Source organism: Panthera tigris, chromosome B1 (assembly GCF_018350195.1).
Source record: "Panthera tigris isolate Pti1 chromosome B1, P.tigris_Pti1_mat1.1, whole genome shotgun sequence".
NCBI classification, from domain to species: Eukaryota; Metazoa; Chordata; class Mammalia; order Carnivora; family Felidae; genus Panthera; species Panthera tigris.
The window spans coordinates 197,243,423-197,256,963 of NC_056663.1; the positions used below are offsets into that span (position 1 = coordinate 197,243,423).

The 13,541-nt window shown below is 52.2% G+C and overlaps 1 protein-coding gene across 3 annotated transcripts in view; it reads left to right on the plus strand.

Annotated features, from left to right (window-relative positions):
• Positions 1 to 13,541, plus strand: part of SLC2A9 (solute carrier family 2 member 9) — a 257,130-nt gene that overhangs the window by 7,563 nt on the left and 236,026 nt on the right. The window lies entirely within an intron of this gene.

The window sequence follows — 13,541 nt, forward strand, 5'->3', positions numbered from 1 at the left end:
AGACGTGCAAGACTCCGTCCTTTACCCGGATTTTCCAGCATGGTCTCCACCAGTGGACCCCTAAGAGCTTCACTGATGTGACCCTTGGCCCTTTGGGCTCTAGGCCTTTGGGATCTTGTCTGGTTTACCTCCCTCCCACCTTCCAGAATGAACATGCTTTACCAAAGCACACAGAATTAGTACTTCATGCTTTTCAAGGGCACTTGACACAATGCCATCGACATGGCAAACCATTGCCATGTCCCGTAGGATGTCCAGATGGTCTAGGTCCCTTTGCGATGCCGTCACAACAACAGAAGGAGTAGAGCCCTAGAGGAAGGCCATACGTGGGTACCATGTTGTCCCATGTGGATGTAAACTGCTTCTGATCGTTCTCTCTCATCAGTGTAGAAAAAGATGTAGTTGCCCATGAATAAGCTGCATTCAGCGTACTCAAAAGCATCCACACTAGAAGACTCACCATATCAGTCAGTAACTACAGCTGGGCATCTACTACTGGGTTAAGTTCCCAAAGTTCCAGGGTCTTTTGCTCTGACCCGTAGAGTTCTGGTAGGGTCAGCCTGGTGAATCACATGGGGATATCACAGGGACCACTACTCCTGGATGCCTCAATACTCTGAGGGTGGCGCTGATCTCTGCAAATAATAATCTCACACATTTTGTAAACAATGTAATATTGTTTCTCATTTACTATCTTGGCATGGGGTGGAAGTTCTCGGGCTTTCTTAGGCAATATCGCTCACTCTGGAGGTCAAGGAACCAATGTGCCAGTTCTTTTCCAGGGTCTTAGCGTGTCTTTCCTAAACACATTCAGGACCCAGGGAAACGACTGCGGGGTGGGTTTGGTGACTCAGTGTACCCACTCTATGACATACCTGGGCCAGAACGATACTGACTACTTGATTCCTGTATAGCGGATTCTAATGGGGGGCTGTGACCATTAGAATAGCAGTGCCAGCCCAGAGCCTGTATCCAATGCCTGATGGCTAATTTGCCCCAGTGTATGGTTATTGAGTAGATGGCCACAGAGTCTTTGGGGGATTAAATGGGGGAATCCCTACCATATCCACCTGCCGTCCCACCTGAATTCAAGGGAACCTGCTCTTTGTACCCTTGTATCAGATAGTCGTTGGCTGAGTCTGGGGGCCACCGCAACCATCTGCTGAGAGCAAGGGGCGGACGGGGAGGTTACGGGGCCAAGGAAAGTAAAGGAGGCTTGACAAACACTATGGAGAGTGAGGTGCTGGGAGCATCACCCCTGTTTGAGCATGGCGCCCTGCCCTAGGGACTGAATCCACAGGCCGGCTAGCCCATCCGTGGGGCAGAAGAGAAAGTGGAGACTTAGCCACCCAGGCTTGGGGTTCTGCCAGAAAACGGTGAAGGCAGACTGGGAGAAGTATTGTTTAGGACACTGGTATGGGACGTTGAGTTGAAATCTCAAGTCTGACTCAGATGAGGACACTATAGAACGGGGAAGGCTGCCGGACCTGGAAGAAGCTGGTGACCATGGACTACGACAGTCAGAAATGGAGCAAGATGAACGCGTACTGGATTCGAGTCCTGGGGCTGCCACAACTCTCACCATCCTGGGTCCAACCCTCCACCTGTAAGGCTCACCTCCCTTGTCTCTGCCCACTCTTGGCCCCACCGGATTCTGCCTTTACTTGAAATGTTAACACGTCGTCAGCATGGACTTCTTTGGCATTCATGTGGACTTTTAAAAAATGTTGCATTAGATATTTATCTTGATGATTGAGGGTTTTGGTACCTCCGGAGGTTTTGCTGCCAACACGAATGCCTCACCTCCCTCACCCTAGCCCCAGCTCTTAGAGAAGGGGCAGCTAGAGAAGGAGAGGAAACACGAGAACACAGGATCTTGGAAGCCAAGGAAAGAAGGTTTATCAAGAAGCTGATACAACAGGATGAGGGTCAACATCACGTGAAACAAATCAAGCCGGACATAGAAAGTCATGAATTATAGAATCTCATGTCTATGAGCTGTTTGTAATATCAGAAAAGGGAAAACAACATACCTGACCGACTGGCTAAATGACATGTGGTCACTGCAAAACTAGAAGCTAAAACAGCCATTGAAAATGATGCTGGGGACGCCTGGGTGGCTCAGTCGGTTAAGCATCCAACTCTCGATTTTGGCTCAGGTCATGATCTCACAGTCATGAGATCGAGCCCCGCATTGGGCTCTGTGCTGAGTGTGGAGCCGGCTTGGGATTCTCTCTCTCCCTCTCCCTCCGCCCCTCCCTGCAACCCCCCTCAAAAAACAATGATGTTAATGAAGAGAAATCTTCTGGAATGTCAACTGGAAAAAGCAGGATGAGAAAGTATAAACAGAGTAGCAACAACTGTTTAGAATTCTATGCAAAATAGTTACATACACGAAGAAAAGAGGGGCGTATGTATGATTCCACTTCCATAAAACTCTTAAAAATGCAAACTAATCCGCAGGGACAGAAAGCCGATCAGTGGCCGCGGGACGGAAGGATCACAAAGAGGCACCGGGCAAGCTGATACGTATGCCCACTATTTTAATGGGGTGATGGGTTCACAGATGTGTCAACATGTGTCAACACTAATTAAACAGGTACACTTAAAAATATGGTAACACAGTTAAGTATCACATTCTCCGTTTTACAGATGAAGACGTTAGGACTCAGACTTCAGGAACCTTGTACAGAGAGTCATGCAGTTTGCAGAGGAGGAATCCAGACTTTACTCGCCCTCGTGTCTGTGCTCGGATCTGTTATGCTATCTCTTGGGATAATAACAGTAAACCCGGGGTGCCTGGGTGGCTGTCGGGTGAGCGCCAACTCTTGATTTTGGCGCAGGTCATGATCTCACGGTTCGTCAATCGGAGCCCCACGTCGGGCTTGGTGCCGTGCGGAGGCTGCCCAGGATTCTCTCTCTCTGCCCCTCCCGCCCCACTCTCAAAATAAATACATAAATATTTTTTAAAAAAGGAAAACAGTAAATGCCTCTCACCACCGGCTGTAAGGGATGCATAGATCCTTGGCAAGCCTCATTCTGGCCACCCCAGACAGTCTCCTGGGATAACACTATCGATGAACGCTGGCTGTTGCTAGAGCTCATAACCCAATCCTTTCCACTGAAAGCCAGCAAAGAAGACTCGGTCCCTTAGAGATGGAGAAAGGATTTGGCCATTCAGGGCTTCTCGATGTACATATTTTAGGAATGCTAAACTGCCACGGGTACCTGGCCTCTACAGAGCCAAGTGTGGGAATATCTGGTCCAGAAGCTTGTCCTAAATGAAATCTCTGCCATTTGCAGAATTGCCCCTTTTCTGCGCTCATCACTGCCTCCCTTGTGATTAAAAGTGCCCATTGGTAAAGGATGAGACTGCCATCATAATTCCCTCCCCGAGTCACTGGGCTCAGTAAGGCCTCGGTGCTGGCAGCGCCCGGTGCAGAGCCCTAGGGCCGGATGTAGAAGTCGTTAATTCTTAAATTGGCCACGTTGGACCAATCCAGGAAGCAGGTGACACTTGGATCAGGTGGTGGTGACCAGGCAGAGAAGGCAGAGGAAGTGGGCGGGTGCACACAGGCCGGGTGGTGTCACACACTCACCTCACAGAATCGAGTCAGTGGTGAGGGCCAGCAGGTGGCATCTCATTCAGCAACCCCGATGCCCGGGTCCCGCTGCAAGCCTGTATCTGGGCTCAGCTGTCGCATTCATTAACGACGTCTGGGAAAAGCTGTCTCATTCATTAACGACGTCTGCCATGGCAGTGGGAGGGGAGAGTGATGGTTCAAAAGCCCTGCATTTGCTGCTTCTTGGTCAATAAAGGCTAGAACTGGATGAGGAGGCCAGGTGGTGGAGGCTTGCACGGTCTGCTGAAGAATTTGGGCTTTTGGTGGATACCAAAGATTTTAAACTTAGCTTCTCCATTTTTATTTATTTTTTATTTGTTCATTGAAATTTTTTTTTAATGTTTGTTTTTGAGAGAGAGAGAAAGAGACAGAGCACGAGCAGGGGAGGGGCAGAGAGAGAGGGAGACACGGAATCTGCAGCAGGCTCCAGGCTCCGAGCTGTCAGCACAGAACCTGACTCGGGCTTGAACTCATGAACCGTGAGATCATGACCTGAGCCAAAGTTGGGCGTTTAACCGACTGAGCCACCGAGGCGCCCCTAATACATTTTTTTTGAAGTTGGTTTTTATTTATTTTGAGAGAGAGAGAGAGAGAGAGAGAGTGGGAGAGGGGTGGAGAGAGAGGGGGCGGACAGAGTTCCAAGCAGGCTCCGCGGTCAGTGCAGAGCCTGACGCTGGGCTTGAACTCACGAACCGTGAGATCATGACCTGAGCCCAAATCAAGAATCGGATGCTGAACCGACTGAGCCACCCAGACGCCCCTACCTTAGCTTCTCTATTCTTAAAACAGAAAGTACCATATCCAGAAGATTTCAGGGTAGATACTGAGGATTTCTTGAAAAAGGCAAGACTCGGGTTGAATTTAGAGAGAGGACTGTGGTCCAGAGAAGCAGAGGGTGGAAAGAGCGTGTTCTGGAGGGACACGGTATCCTCTGGGACGCGGTCGGAGACGGAAGGAGACTGTCGAGGCCAGGTAGACACGGGGCTCTGGCGAAGCCGGCTTGGTGTGGCGCACTGGGGCTGGCGGACGGGGTGAGAGGTTACAACCACACACCTGCCTTACTCACCTCATCGCTGCAAGACAAACAACCTTGGAATTTTCCAGGCATCTCGCGCAACACAAGAGGCTCCAATCAGGTACAATTAGCCACAAAGGGCGGCAGTTGGCTTTTCACAGAGCATTGGACAAAAGGAGGAGATTGAGTTGGGTGTTCATCTTCGGCACTCGAAGATGATAAAGGAATATGTGTTACCAGGGAGTGGGGGTGCGGTGTGTGTGTGGGGGGGTGAGCCTTCCTCACCTGCTCCCCAGTGGCTGACTCTGCATTTTAGTTCACTGCACTGCTTGTCCTGCTCAGGGAGGTTCGAATTTTTCCTTCCCAAAAAGGGAATCGGGGCTCGGCGTGCTTATGTAACTTGCCCAGCGTCACGGGGCTAAGTCATCAGAATTGGGACCGCACCCCCATGCCCGTGTGTCTGAAGACAGAGTCCCTGGGCTGCCCACCCTTCCCGGAGCGTTTGAAGGAGGACAGTGGGGATGCTTCAGCACAGGCTGAGGGCACGGGCCAAACGGTGACCCAGCGAGGCCCGGCCTTCCCCGTGCACCAGGCCACCCTCGGAACTGCCGTGCGAGTGGGTCGCTACTCCTGGCCTCACCCTGGTCTAAACCTCCATCATCCCTCGTGTGGACCAGCCTGGGTCTTCCTGCGGCCACTCCATCGCCGTCCTCCCGCCTCCCCCCAGTGCTGACACCCCAGGCCTGCCTGACCTGCCGACCTCATCATCCCCCACAACCCCTGCCCAAGTTTGGAGACCTTCAGCCCTTCCCACTGCTCTTAGGATTCAGCCCCACTTGCCTAACGTCGTCTATTAAGGCAGGCCTGGCCCAGCCCCACGGTCGGTCCCTCAAACCTTCTCCCCCACCCCATCCACACATGTCAGACTAACACTCCTCAGCTTAGGTCAGCATCTCCTGCCGTGGCCTCTCCTACCACCTTACACCACTTTCTAGAATTTTCCATAATCGCACCTGAACATCTATTCAAGCGTGTGCGTGTTTAATGTCTGATTCCCCAGGATGTGTAAGGGCCAGGAAGGCAGGCCCCTTTTCTGCCTCGTTCGGTTCTGGGCCCATAGAGGGGGCCTGACACAGAGCAGAGGCTCACTTACATCAGTCCATACCGTTGAACGAATGAGTGAATAAACGAATGCATGAATGGGTGACCCTCAAACAGCACAGCTGCATGCCTCCTCTCCAAGACCTTGTTCTACCTCTGTTGAGGTATGCTGGAACATTCTCTGTGACTGTCCCCCACCCCCATCCACGGTGCATCCTAGGGGATAGGAACGAAGCCTTATTCATCTGAGTATCCACGGCTCTCAGAATGGAGAATGAAGTCAGCCTCAGCGTATGTGGTATTTTCCTCCCCCAGTTCTGGAACCAGCCACGGCGCTCTGAGTCATCTGTGTCTTTATTTCTAAAATGAAGTTCTGTAACATGACCCCCCTGATCCCTTAATTGCTAGGGCTGATATTCTAGGCTTTCAAAACCAGAAGGATTCACTGTTTCCTTTAGACATGAGATCATCTTGGCAGTTCCTGTTAGGGTCCTACTGTGCCCGTCAACAGAGGCTTTGGAACCCCTCTGAGAGTCGACCTCCAAAACACAGCTGTCTTGGGCCACCCCAGGAGCAGAGAGGCCTCCGCATTTGCTTTGGAAAATCCACAACAGCATCTCATTGGTCATGGGTCCTTAGCTGGTCAGGAAATCTGAAGCTAATTAGATTAGGCTCAGCAAACAAGGCAGCCTGTTTGCAAACTGCTTTCTTTTTATTTTTTTAATTTTTTTTTACATCTTATTTATTTTTGAGAGAGAGAGAGAGAGAGAGCACAAGAGGGGGAGAGGCAGAGAGAGAGGGAGACACAGAATCCGAAGCAGGCTCCAGGCTCTGAGCCATCAGCACAGAGCCTGATGCGGGGCTCAAACCCACGAACTGAGATCATGACCTGAGCCGAAGTCGGACGCTCAACTGACTGAGCCACCCAGGCGCCCCTTGCAAACTGCTTTCTTGCAATTAGGCTTTGCCAGGAAAGGCAAGGTCATGTGCTGACCTATTAGCCACACAAGTGATTGAACGACGACAGATCTGATCTTTCTAATGCTGATTAAAAACTTGGCTTCTCAAATAGAGATGGAATTTTATTCCTTCTTTTCTAATCTTACAAGAAACCAGAAGGAGCTAACGGCAGGGGTGAGCATGGTGAAGATAGACTGGATGGGGGGTGCTCACGCACACACACTTGACCCCGATGCCCAGCCTTTGGAAAGCCTCTTCCTCAGCTGCTGTCACAAACCAGTGCACATCTAGAGTCCCGACACCCCTCTGTCCAACGTCGCTGGAAGGCAGGTGGCTCACTTCTCTGCCCCAGACACAGCAGAGAAAGTGTGATGTTCCAATCCAGCCGCTGAACTAACTTCCCAGCAGTGGAAGAGTCGGGATTTGGGGTCCTGTAAGCCTCAGTTTCCAAATCTGTAAAATAGGGATGATAATGGCCTCCCGCAGCGAGTTGCTGTGGAGATCACGAGGTCACTCACATGATGGGGCCCAGGGGGGCCTAGTTCATGCGAGATGCTCAGTGAGAAGAATTCTGTCTTTCTTTGGACGTGGACCCAAAAGACCAGAAGGGCCTTTACATCTAGTCCAGGGTTGCTCAAAGCACGGAACTCAGGGTCCTTCTTGGTTGCCTGCTCGAGCATGCTTTTATTTACGTGTTCATGCCTATATTTTCATGCCTATTAGGTTGCTTGCCTATCATTGCTTCAGGCCGTGGTCCTCAACCACAACCACACCTTCCAATTGCCCGGGGAGCCTTTAAAATGCTCCGGCCCACAGAGGGGCGTGGCTTTGAGATTTTATACAACATCCTGCGAGCACCATTAGCGTGAACAGCCAGGATGAGAACGACTGGCTTAGGGCAAAGCTGGGTAAAAACTAGAAATAACTCAAAAGTAACATAGCATCAAGGCGCCAAGCTAAGGCTGAAGGCTGGGAAACACGAATCAGCCAACGGTTTGTTTGAAGGCCACGTATTGGGATCATCTGCGGATGGAGGGGTTGGGGGCGGGCAGTGGTGCTAGTGAAGTTTCAGATGCCCTGTCCCCTGCCAGGTCCGTTAAGTCAGAATCGCGAGGTGTGGACCTGGAAGATCCGTGTTCCCGTCAGTCTGCCTGGCCCTGGTTCTCTGGAGGGCATTTGGGAGCTACTCATTTTGTGAAGGTCAAGGCCCTGCTCAGGAGGAAGGGAGGCAGGGCGTGGTCTGCCCGACAGTGGAGAGAAGGGGACGCTGACCAGCCAATGTCAGTTAGTCACACTGCCACCTGGGAAGGGTTGAGCCCACATTCACTGCAGGCAGCCAGGGGCACCGAGGCTGCGATTCTGGGTGCACTGGGGGGTTCTTTGGGGAAGGAGGGGTGGTGAGGCTTCTCTGAGTATGTCCAACCAGGTCCCTAGGACTTGAAGGAGACAGAGTGGTAGGTCCAGGAGGGTCCATATGGCAGGAGTGTTTCCTGGGTGGTAACTTGCGGGTAAGCTTCGTGTTCAGACGGGTAGCGGGATGGTGAGTCACTCCCTGTCTAGAGCCTCCAATATTTGCTGCCCAGAAGGCACAGGTGGATCATCTGGAGAATTCCATACCTACTCATTCCGCTCTTCCTGCAGCCTGGTCGCAGTACTCGCTGGGAGACTGTGGAGAGACTCAAGAGGAAGGAAACCCCTGCGTGCTGAGCAACCTACCCCCCTCCCCCGGCGAGGGTCTACACCAAAGGCCGCGGCCAAGCCACTTAGCCTCTGAGTCTCAGTGTATGCATCTTGAAAATGGGTTCTCATAGGATGGTCAGCGGGGGATGGGATGCAAGAGTGTATCTCGGCTCCGGCCCAGGATAGGCTCCTGATAATAACACGTGGTTACCTGTCATAGGACAAACCTGGAGCGTCCTGATGTCCACCTTAGCTTCTGCACCGAGCTCTGGCTTGGCTGCAGAGCCCAGCTAACTCATTTCAGGGGCTCTCTCATGCCTTTGAAGTGACCCTTTCAGAGGCGCCTGGGTGGCTCAGTCGCTTAAACGTCCAACTTCGGCTCAGGTCACGATCCCGCGCTTCATGGGTTCGAGCCCCGCGTCGGGCTCTGTGCTGACAGCTCGGAGCCTGGAGCCCGCTTCGGATTCTGTGTCTCCCTCTCTCTGCCCCTCCCCTGCTTGCACTCTGTCGCTCTGTGTCTCAAAAATAAATAAATATTTAAAACATTAAAAAAAAAAAGATGTTTTGTAAACAATGACCCTTTCCGTTCAACTCCGTTCAAGATACTCTGACTTGAGAGCTCTCCAGGAAGTGGTAGCCTCTCGTAGCTGGAAGGAAGCCAGCTGGGGGGGCGAAGTTGAAGCCCGTAAGAGGGACAGGGGGGTCCCCTGTTCCTTTGAGCATCCCTGCTCCGAGTCTGGTCCAGTAGAACCCCACCGGGCAGGGATGGTGGCAGCTCTTGACTTTATTCCAGCCTTCCAGCCTGGCGGGGGGACACTTGCCAAGGCTCATTCACAGGCTCTCGTTGAAAACAGCTGAGACAATGCAAATGAACTAGTAACCAGAATGAATAAAAATGCTATTAAATATAGCCACTTACTTATATACTTACAGATGGATGGATGGATGGATGGATGGATAGATGGTTGGTTGGATGGGGGAGGATGGACTGAGTGTGACAACTTTGAGAACTGCAGAGGGGAAGAGCCATGGGGAGTGTGAATGCCTCATTGTCATGGGAGAAGTAGTGGGGACAGGCCTGAGCCGAGAACCAGGACGCCCAGTGTCGCTGTGACTCATTTACAGCCCAGTTTCCTCCCTGCCCTTCAGTCTTCTCACCAGTACACCGTGTGGGTCGATCCAGCCCACAAAATTCTGGGCAGGGTTCTCTCTGATGATGAATGTGAAGGCATTCTGTAAACTGCACAACTCTCTAAAACTGTGATTTTTTTCCCCCCAGTTATCACTTAATTTGCATTATATCATTGGCTCCCCACAACAATCTGTGCAACAGGGAGGAGCCTCCCCAAGTCCAGAAGGTCCCGAAGTCACACTCCCACATCGCTATGCGAGCTTTGCTTGATGGGGTCCTTTCTAGGCAGCCCAGCCACATTCCTGTAAAGATACAGGGAAAGTGGGAAAAGCTCCCGTGGGAGACAGGAGTCCAGGCACTCGGTGAAATTCAGTCCTCTGTGCCTGCACCCTGTCTCTACCGGAAATGTCTGCTACAACCCTGTCTCCCTCTCCACTTGATGGGTCTTACTCATCACTCATTCATTACTTCTTAGCATATTAGTCCTGTTTTGTCTGTTTTATTTTAATGCCAGCGCCCTCAAATCTTCCCAGAATCAGACGGGTCATAACAACAAATACGTACGTGGAGGGAACCACCAAGGCTTGGGTGGTGTGGGCAGAACGGCATCTTCCAAAAAGACGTGTTGATGTCCTAGCCACCCCATAGCTCAGAATGTGAACCTATTTGGAAATAGGGCCAATCCAGATCTAATTGGTTAAATAAAGTCATACTGGAGTAGGGTGGGGGCCTAATCCAATATGGTGGATGTCTTTATAAGGAGAGGACGCACAGGGAGAGGGCCGAGGGAAGACGCAGAGAGACCGAGGCTGGAGTTATGGCTGCAAGCCAAGGAATGCCAAGAATGGTCAAGGACACCAGACCCTAAGAGAAAGTCACAGAACAGATTCTCCCCTAGAGCCTTCAAGACGGCATGGTTATGCCAACATCTTGATCTCAGCCTTCTAGCCTCTGAACTGTGAGGAAGTAGGTTTCTATTGTTTTAAACTCCTCCGTTTGTGGAATTTTGTTATGCGGCCTGAGGAAATGAATGCCCTCAGGAACCGAGGGCTCCGATGCCCAGCCCTGCCTCCACTGAACACACTGGCTGTGCATCCTTGGGCAAGTCCCTGGACAGCACATTTCCCGTCTGCAAAGAGAACGAGTTGTGTCGGATAGGTATTTGTCAACTCTGCCATTAATTAGAATTACTTGGGACACCTATTAAAATAATAGCTGATTTTTTTTTTAATGTGTATTTATTTTTGAGAGGGGAGCACAGGGAGAAGGAGACACAGAATCCAAAGCAGGTTCCAGGCTCCGAGCGGTCAGCACAGAGCCTGATGCGGGGCTCAAACCCACGAACCATCCGATCGTGACCTGAGCCGAAGTCAGACGCTTAACAAACTGAGCGCCCCGGGCGCCCCTAACATCACGGCTTATTAGGCAGACCCTTCCTCCGGATTTTTGGAATCAGCAGGTCTACGTTTCGAAAATCTATGTTTTTGAGAAACTCTCCAAGTGGTAGCAATGCCTGGCGTCTTGCTGTTGCTGCCCTCTGGTGTTCTAGATTTCTCAAGGGTCAAGCTTTGCCCCTTGACCCCACAGGCTCTAGGGTAAGCCTACCGTGGATGGTGCGTGTGGAACCTGTGTCTGTGTCCGCGTCTCCAGCACATTGCCGGGAAGATGGCCAGTGTGCCTGGGGGGGGGGGGCGGTCAGGCACCGATCGAAGGGCAAATCATCTCTCCTGCAAACGTCCTGCTCTGGGAGGTGCCATCAGGGACCCCACTTGCTTCTCTGGAACGATCCGTCATCCTCCTCACCCACTGAATGTCCTTCTGCTGGAAACTCCTCTGCTTCATGCGCAGGGAGCTGTCCCTCTGGGCTGCCGGGGAGTGAGTCTCCGGTGTGTGTGTGTGTGTGTGGCTATCGTAACACACGTTGTAAGTTTTGTAACTCGTCCACATGGCTCCACCCCTCCCTGCCCTCATGTCATTGTTCACATGGGTACCTTCCAGGTGAGGTCTTCCAGAACCATCTTTTTAAAATTTGCAATGTCCCCCCCACACCCACAGCCTTCCATACCCCCTACTTTCTGTTTTTTTCCATGGCACCTATCCAAATCCAATAAACTAGACTTTACTTACATGCGTGGTCTACGATCTGACTCCTTTCCCTAGAACGTATGCTCACGAGGGCAGGAAGTTTTGTCCGTGCGTTCTCATCGCTCCATCCGCCGTGCCTGGAACAGTGCCGGGACCCCGGCACATGCTCCCGTCAGTGCCTGCCGAATGAATGACAGAGCCTTCCCCACTGCTGTGTGTCTGTCTCCCTCCTCCGAGTGTGAACCCCTTACAGGAGGGGCTTTATCTGATTCGTTTCTGTACCTCCAGCAATTAACATAGGACCTGGCTCTTAGTACGTCCTCGGGAAGCCTTTGTCGAAGAAATGAACGAGGAAACGAACGAACAAACGAGCGCATGAGCAGGGTTTGCGTGGCCAAATGCAGCGAAAAAGTGTCCATTTGTGGCCTCGCCTGTGGCTGCTTCTCAGGGTGGAATGAGCCCCCGACATAGCCTCTGGCACATTCATAGCCCCAACAGGTCATGCAGGGCTGTAAAGGTTGAACTAAGTGGTCAAGTCCGGCCAGCCTGGGCACAACAGTGACGTCAGCGGGGGTGTCAGTCCTGCCCCTGCCCCTTCTCCCTTCGCCAGATGGAGCACGTGACTTCCCCTGACTTTGTGCAAGAAACTGGCTTCTTGGCCCCAGCCCCGCGGAGGGAGAGCCTCTGTTTGCTCAGCTGTCCCCAGCAGCTGCTTCCCAGGGAACAGAGAGACAGAAAAGGGCACCAGCTTCAAGTTCACCGTCCACGCCCTGTGTTTCCTGGCCCAACTGCACGTGGATGTGCCATTTTGTGTTTTTTTCCCCCGGGCCCCTCGCTCTGGCCCAAGATTTTGGCAGACCCAGGAGAGCCACGGTCCGCCTTGGAAGGCTAAGGTGCTTGTGGGTCTCTTTTCCAAATCCACTGCTGCTTCTCCAGCCTTAGAGTTGTCACAAGCCAGGAAAGGACCGCCTGCCGGCAGGCTGCAGGGTGAATGGGAGAGTCTGGCCGGCGCTCCTGCTGAGCGGGCGAGGTCCTCTCTTGCTGCAGAAGCCGCTGGGGTCCATTCCCTCTCTGTGGTGCAGGGGCGTGGGCCCTGCAGACTTCTCCTGAGCAGGGAAGAGTCTTTGCTGCTTTGGACAGAGGGTGAGCCTGAATGGTCCATGCACGACCTCAGCCTGCGTGCAGCCAGGCCGGGAGAGTGGGGCCGGCAGCTGGGGCTCCAGGGTCAAGGGGATCTCAGAACCCTCATCCATCCGGCTGGGGGGGGAAAGGGCCTGTAATCTTACCCTTCAAGGTAAGAGCCAGTGCAGGAGACAGATTCAGGACTCTGCTAAGCACAAAATTCAAAGGAACACATGGCTACTGTTCATTTTTTTTTCTGTTTAGGCTTCCTTGGAAGTTAGTTCATTGGCTTAATTCATTCTTTCCTTCACAGAAACAAAGCGGCCTGCTCTATTCATTGATCTGTTCATTCCTTTAAGTAGCATATTGGTTTCCTCCCATTCATCCTTCTGCTAATTAATTCATTAATGAATTCATTGGAAGTATTTATCAAGCACCGTGTTTCAGACTGCATTCTAGGTGCCAGGCACAGCAGTAAACGTGACTGGGTGGCTGCGCTAGGGTTTCAGGAGGAAACAGAACCCACCCCAGACAAGTCTAGGGACTCACAAAGGTGTGGGGAGGGGTAAAGGAACAGATGGACAATGGCCGGTCCCTCCATGACGCTGAGGCTCACTCTGGGCGCAAGGGAAGGAGGTGGTGTTGAGAAGGAGGAGGGCCGTGTCCACTTGGGGAGGGTACAAATGTTGCCAGAGCTGCTGAACTGGGGGGACTGGGCCGCAGGGGAGATGCCCGACCTCCTTGTCTTCCCACCCTTTGACTTCCTGCCCACACCTCCCTTGGGCCGATGGCTTCTTGCAAGGGAGTCAGCCGATGCTGTCCG